Here is a 7,671-nt window from a genome sequence, read left to right as displayed (position 1 = left end):
ACTCCTAATATTCTGTGATTCTGTGACATCAATAGCACGTCCCTGTTCCCCATGTGACAACAGCCCTGGAAAAGGCTTTCTCTGCCATTAAACTCACTAAGATGCAGTATAAAAATAGAGTGGCCAAACTGCTTAAGTTTGTAGATCTGCAATCCCACGTTACTGGGTAATGAGCTGGGTTTTCTACCAGAAAAAGCTGTGTCTCAAAAAAAACATGAAAAACATGTTAAAATAGGACACACTATTATTTCTGTAAACGTATTTAGCTGAAGAACTCCTGGTTCAGGAGTAGAACAACAACCGCAAAGGCTCTTTCTGGGTAAGGGTTCAGAAACACCCTCACGCCTCCAAAATGGTGCTGGAAAAACCCCAGCCTGGCAAGGCTGTAGCCTTGCACATTAGGACTCTACTGACTCTGCACTCATTCTCCCTAAGGAAGAAGCCTAACGAACAGCAGCAGGGTGTAACAGTGGGAGATTTTTAAAGCATTGACTCTGTCAGGTGTTTGCTTGGAAAACAATTCTACAGCATGCATCATCAAAATCCTCAAGTCTCATTTTTCAAGTTTCACTACTAAATTAAGAATGTACCATGTCATTTTGCAAGGTGTGTAAAAACAGAACACCCTCAAACCAAGTAAGGAATGGAAGTGAGTTGTTCCTTGTTACTATCCAACACTTTAAAATGATCACCACACCTCTTTTGCATGGAGGTATTGTTAGACTGGTAAGCACCGTCTTTATACAGAATCTGAAAAATATTAAAAACATGCAAACTTTAAAACAGCTCCTTCTCTCATCTCTAATCTCCAGTAGTTTAACTTCAGCACTGGTTTAATTCTGTAAAATAAATGCTTTTGCAACAGCATGAATATGCTAGAAGGAGGAAACCCAACAATATGATTGCTAGAGTCCCTTAAGGGGCCCATACACCACGCTTTGGTGCCACCTCCTCTACATTTTGGATTTTTTCCCATCACTGGTGCAGACACTGAAACTACATGCACACAGGAAGCGGTGCCACTACAGCGATGCAACAGAAAATCCAGAGTAGGTGACAAAGGCTTCCCTCTCAACTCACCCCAGTGAGGGGTGGGGACAGGCAAAAGGCTGGGAGAGGACACAGCCAGAAGAGCTGACCCCAACTGGCCAAAGGGATATTCCAGACCTGGGCAATAAAAGCTCAGGAGAAGGAGGAAGGGGGGATGTTTGTGGTTACAGAATTTGTCTTCCCAAGCAACTGCTATGAGTTCTGGGTGCCTGCTTCCCTAGAAAGGGCTAACTGCAACTGCAACGAGCAGCTGCTGAATACAGAAACTACTTGCAGAGACTGCCTGCTATTGCTCACAAAGAGTTTTCTCCCAGTCAGAAGGTCAGCCTAGAAAAGACTGACCACGGACGGCAATCAACACTCCAGCCAGAGCTTATATTGCCAAGCTGGGAGACAAGAGGTGAAAAAAGGATTCCCAACAGGCTCAGAATGCTTCTGGACGAAAGGTCTTAAGTAAAATAAAACTGATCCTGAATTCCTGTGCAAGCAAACTCAAATTTCTCCTGTTCAAAACTACCAAGATAATTAAACATTCCAAAAGGCATCTGTCTCCTCCCCAGCGAGCAGCATCCTCCAGGCGTATCCTCTGATCGATGGTCTTGTTCTCAGACGAAGTATGCGATGAAGAACAATAAAAATGAAAGCTGCAGTTCATGACTTACAGCCAAGAAAATCAGTTTTAATTTAATACTTCTCCTAATGATCCTTCTTAGCTAGGTTTTGAAAAACAGTGACACACTTACTAAGGAATTAAGGCCAACCACATTTAATGCAATTAATATTAATTTCCTGTAAAAACAGTGTACTTTAGAATTTGTTTAAGCAGGTCTCATTCTGGAATAACTTCAGATCCCTACAATGCTACTTGGTTCTCCAAAAAGTCAGTTTAGCTTTGACTATTTTTAGCTTGACTTTTAATTTTGACCCAAAACAAGCTTTACAAAGCAGTTCTTGCACTGTGTTTTTGACTAGCTGAACAATTGCTGAAAGTCACAAAATAAACAGCTTCACTTAATATGGATCACTCTTTGAAAAGATTAGTGTTTCTAGCTTAGCTCTCACAGCTTGGCTCATTTCCTTCTAGGTCTGACTAGGAATCTGCAAGTCGTCAAGGCCTCATCAAGTGCTTTTAACACATGCAAATAGATAAAGAAAGTGGATGAGCAGGGCTGTTTTATAAACTCTTCAACATAACATGTAGAAGTCACTCTGTACAGTACTGGGATAAGGACTGCATGACTAATCCAACTAAGTATGACACTGACCTGTTCATGGGTAAAGCACTCACCTCATTGCTGGCTAATAAACCAAGCAGTATTTGCTTTTTTCCCCTTTACATCATTATTATATACAGAGTTCAGAAATTATCCCCGCACAGAGCGTGACCTCTTCCATGCCTTCAGGTGCACTGCTCTCTCTCGTCAATGTAACAGGTACCTAGAGACCAGCTGCTCAGTTAATCCACCTCCCTGCCAGCTCTTGGGGTTCAGCTCCAACGCCTCAGATCAAATCAATGTTTCCTGGCTCACCAAAGGTTCTTAAAGAACATTCACTTTTCTGTCAGGAAAAGACTGCTGGGCCTGGAGCAGAGAAACACAGATTACCACTGGGCTCCTTCAAGCAAAGGAGGCACAAAGAGAGATGAGGCACAATTGCTTCTCCTCACCAAAATCTGTCCTGCAGGATGGGTTCAGACACTTAACGGCTTTAAAAGCATTTTCTCGGGAGTCTGTTACTGCAGTAACTGTGACTGCATTGCTAATACTTACTTTAAAATCTTTTACCAGAACTGTTATAATCATTATCATTGTAACACATATATATTTAAGACTTCTGCTAGTCAAAAGGTTGACAGGAACTATAGTAGCTAGACAAATGAATAATTTTAAAATCTTAACGTGATTAAATACTTTAAGCAATGTATTTCCTATTCAAATGCAAAACGGTTCCTATTTAATTCTCAAGCATATCACAGAAACATCTCTGATCACAGGACTAACCACAGGATGAGCAAGAATATGTAAATCACCAGACAGTTTATAAGGACTGAGACTACTTTACACTGTTTTCTGTATATTTTTAAGCTACAGCTTACCACAAACGCTAGAAAATGAAAATGACCAGGAAAAGAGACAGAAATGCACATATTCTGACAGAAACATTTCCAGAGTAGTCAGGCCAGACCTTAAGCAAACTATGAAGTTCAATCTATGCCTTCAAACACGTACAAACTTCTTCAGCGCTGCACTTTATCCTGCAGACTCAGTTTGCAGGGTAAAGTGGAGATCAGCAACACAATTCCACATTTGTCATGCTGGAAATCAAAAGCAATTTCTCACAGCTTGTTTGACAGAAGAGTTTGTCTGAATGAACAATCTCATGGCATAGTTTTTTTTTCTGAAGAAAACTACAAGCAGATTGTAAATCCACATAATGCAAAATTTATTCATGTTTTAAGACTACTACTTTCATGCAACTTCATAGCAACAGACACTAGATGTATTGTACTACTGCGAGATTGCATCAGGCTGTACTTCCACCTTAGGGTTTCAGGAATGCACTTAAAATATAGATTGTGCTTGGAAAGAAAGCTGCTTGCATGCGCAGTTCTCACAAGAGCCTATTGGCAAATTTGTGTGCCCAAGTGACAAGTACACAGAAATTCATCTAATCCACCAAACGGCTCACTCATTAAAGTTCATTTTGGAATCACCAGTTTGATCATCCAAATACGTGGATGCAGCATAAAATCATACGCTATTATGCAAGAGCCTTTCATTGCATATCTCAACCCTATTCCTACCTAATTTAAACAGACTGGGTAAATATATACTTTAAAATAATAGACTAAATAAATATGGACTTTTAATTAAGCACATTGTATCAAGTACCCAAGTCAGACAATAGCACTACCTCTGCAGATACTGATACACATAGTTGCAAGCTTCCTTTGGATCCTGCATTGAATCTATTTGCCCCTAGTTTTCTCTTATCCTTACTGTTGGTTTTAAAGTGTGAGGACACAAATATAAAGTAATACATTAAATAATACATCATAATGCTATCTTTATCAAAAACCCCAAAATTCTACCTTGGAATCAACATAGTATCTGTTTTCAGTTCAATTTTTGACAGTACTCACCTTGTATTAATTCAGATCAAGGCAGTCTTGAGTTGTAACAGTTGAAATGCAACCTCAAATTTTTTTTCCACAAGTAGAACAAAAGTTTTCTTACTATTCTACATGCACAGGTATTTGCAAAAATGAAGTTTTAAAACGTCAAAGGATTCCATTGTTTAAGAAGGCGACAGGAAAAAAAGCAAAAAAACCATAAATTTACAAAATAAAATTTGATTCTTTTGGCATGAAAAGTTTTAAGCGATAATCAATCTTAGCACGTTTCTTGATTAGTGGAATCAACCTATGGAATCAACTTGGCAGAAACCATAAAATCCATCAAAATGATCAGCCTCTTAATGACACGTGAGTCAATACTACTTCTCCATGGGTATTTTCTTGCTTCAACTCTACTTTATCCCGAAAGACAAGGTGCAGAGCAAATGAAGGAATACACCCCTTTTAAGTAGCGTTCTACAGCAAAAGGACCTCTTGATTCTTCTGTGACCTCTTGGTTCCTTCGGATCAAAAAGCAGGTGACCAAGTTCTTTCATGAGGGCAGCAAAAGACAATGGGATTGAAGCTGTAGGAGAGGTTTGTTGTAAACTGCAGCACTCTTCTTCCAAAGTCAGGGACACATAACAAGAGACAAGTTAGAGTTGGAGGCACTTCGCTTCTGCCTTTTCTGACAGAATACACTGAATTACAACGGCCAATTAATTCATCATCTTTTTCTTGAAATACATATGTTTTCATACTTCAACTGAATTCAAGCTTTGTATTAGTTCAAGAAAATGTGCAAAATAAGGCACATCAGCACTTTAGTACAGAGTGCTGAATTCCACGGCAGTTTAATGAAACACTCTCCTAAGATACCACAGGGATTAGCAAAAGTATTTCCTTCAGCTTCTGCTGGGAAATCAGATTGTTGAAGCTGCTTACCATACTTACCTTTTGTTAAGTCTGACACCGCCAATCCTGTAAGCTAGACCTTCAGAAGACCCTAACAAGTGTTCACATAAAAAATATGCATACAGTTTACAGCAACTCTTGTAATGTTTATTCCACACCCCGCTGCCCAAACCGCATGTCAGGGCAAATCACTGATGTCAGTGTCTCCTTTCTCAATATACAACTGTTCCTTCAAACGCTCATCTTATTTGCCTTTTGAATGGATGCCAAAGACAACAGGCTTCCTGCAGAAGACATTCCCAATTCAAAGTGCTCTTTCTTACTTGTCCCACCTCATGGGATAACCATACCCTCTCCTGTCAATTTAAATGCAGTCTTGTTTGAGCCAAAGAGAGAAACACAGTTACACCTCCAAAGTTTGATGATAAAGCACAAGCCAGCATTGCTGCTATATGGGATATATTGGAGTTTACACGCACTGGAGACTAGGATGTGTCTCTGGCTCTGTGACCCCTTCAACAGACTGGGAAACAAATACTCCAGTCATATAAGGCTCAACAGTAGCATTGCTAGAATTTGGTTTTTCATCAATATACCACTGAATGTCAGCTTCAATTACTTTTACCATTTATGATGTTTTTGTTCATTTCGTAGGTCGCTCGTAACCAAGACCAGTTGAAAGAACAGAGTCATTTCAACTGCTTTCAGATTTGATGCGTTCTTCACATCTGCAAGAGTGAAATCGTCAAGAACACGTTCTACCAGCGATGGCAGAGAATTCACGCCGCTTTCTGTGCTACAGTACACGGTCAACATGTGACAAACAGCACTAACAGTCTTTCTTAAAACCTCGGATATAAACTGCAAGATCACAAACATTGTATTCACAGAGTTACAACTTTGAATTTTTTAATATTATAGTGAAACCAGGGTTGTCTCTGACAATAACTTAAATGCAAGACTTTGAATATCTATGTATCTGAAAGGTGGGGAAAAGGATTGTAAAATCACTTTGGAATACACTCAGTGTACAACCAGGTACAGTCAGTGCACAATCTAGCTTTAAAGCACAAATTGCACCTTTAAAACCCATTTTGCCAATATTACTGAAGGAAATTACAGAAAAGGAATGTATTACTTTAAGGAAATTAAACCCTTACTCCAAGCACATAATTGAATTTTGAAAAGCAATTAATGCAAAGACTCCTGTGGATAAAAAGCTTTCTCTTTTGCTTGGGTAATATTTATCAGGACAACACCATAGAGTCTCATTTGGTTATTAGTATACAGCTATTTTTAACATTGTTCCTATACAGCCACTAGTTAGTTGTTTTCAGACTATTAAGACAACCTACTTAATATTTATTTTTTTTTGTTATTACAGAACAAAGTCCTTGGTCCTCTAGAGAGACGTATTATAAATGATTAGCATATCAACACGCTGGAATCCTGTTTATGAAATTAAGTTGTATGTCTCAAAAAACGGAACTTTGGGGGATATAACTGAATCCTTGACTACACATGGACTGGTTTGTAATGTATTTAAGCAACTTAAGCATGCAAATATGTCTAAAATACACTATTTTTAAATTTTCCACACAAAGTACGAATTACATTGTTTTACTCACTTAGGAGCTACATGATTTTGTAACATACTATCATTTCATGAAACTACATTCTACTAGAAACTAGAATAAGTCAGAAGACAGCATCAGGAGACTTTTTCCTTCTAGGAAAAAGTGAAAAAGTGATTCAGATGAAGTAATTTGTAAAGCTGCATTTAGAGACAAACTCTGCGCATAGCTGAACCCAGAAGAGCAACTCAGTTTTGCCCTAAATGTAGAGCAGAAACACAGCACAGCCCATCCATAAGGGACAGAGACATCTCACACAATAAACAACGCTGCAAATTTATTTTTAGTTTTAAGTTTTTATAACCTCAACTTCATTCATCCCACATAAGACATTTTCAGTAATGCGAGATCCTCTAGTTCACGTACTATACAACTGCAAGTAAAATGATGGCCACGTGAAGTACAAAAAAATTTGAAAACACTAGCGTACATTGGGTAGACTTAAAATACTGCTCAAGAAAAAGTGGCTTTTCAGCTTTTTACCTTTGCAGTTTGGAAATCTTCTCTGCAGTCCAAAGATAAGCAATGAATAGAAAAAAAAGCAACTCCAAAGCAGGTGGAATGAAGAAAGGCACATCAGTAGGAGAAATAAAGGGAATGCAAATCAAAGGAGGAGGGAGAGACACTCCTCCAATCACAAAGTCCAAAGAAAAACATTTTGCAGGTGTTTCAGAAGTGCACACTGCTGTCCATCCATCCTAAGCTGGCTACGTGAATCCATATTGCTTAGTAGTCTACATTTATACCTGTAATACAGAGAGCACGTCTCTTGCACACTACGTAATTCCTTGCCCCAAAGAGCTTACAATCTAAGTTCACAAAAAAAAAAAAATGCATCAAGTAGCTGGATCAAGATCAAACAAATGAGAAGACAGGGAAATAATTTTGTAAGGGATTCAAGTTGGGTTACATTACTCCGTGAGGTAACTCCTGAACATCACTGTCAATGATGTTCTT

This window comes from Mesitornis unicolor, unplaced genomic scaffold (genome assembly GCF_000695765.1).
Source record: "Mesitornis unicolor isolate BGI_N332 unplaced genomic scaffold, ASM69576v1 scaffold32506, whole genome shotgun sequence".
NCBI lineage: Eukaryota > Metazoa > Chordata > Aves > Mesitornithiformes > Mesitornithidae > Mesitornis > Mesitornis unicolor.
This window is presented reverse-complemented; position numbering follows the sequence as displayed.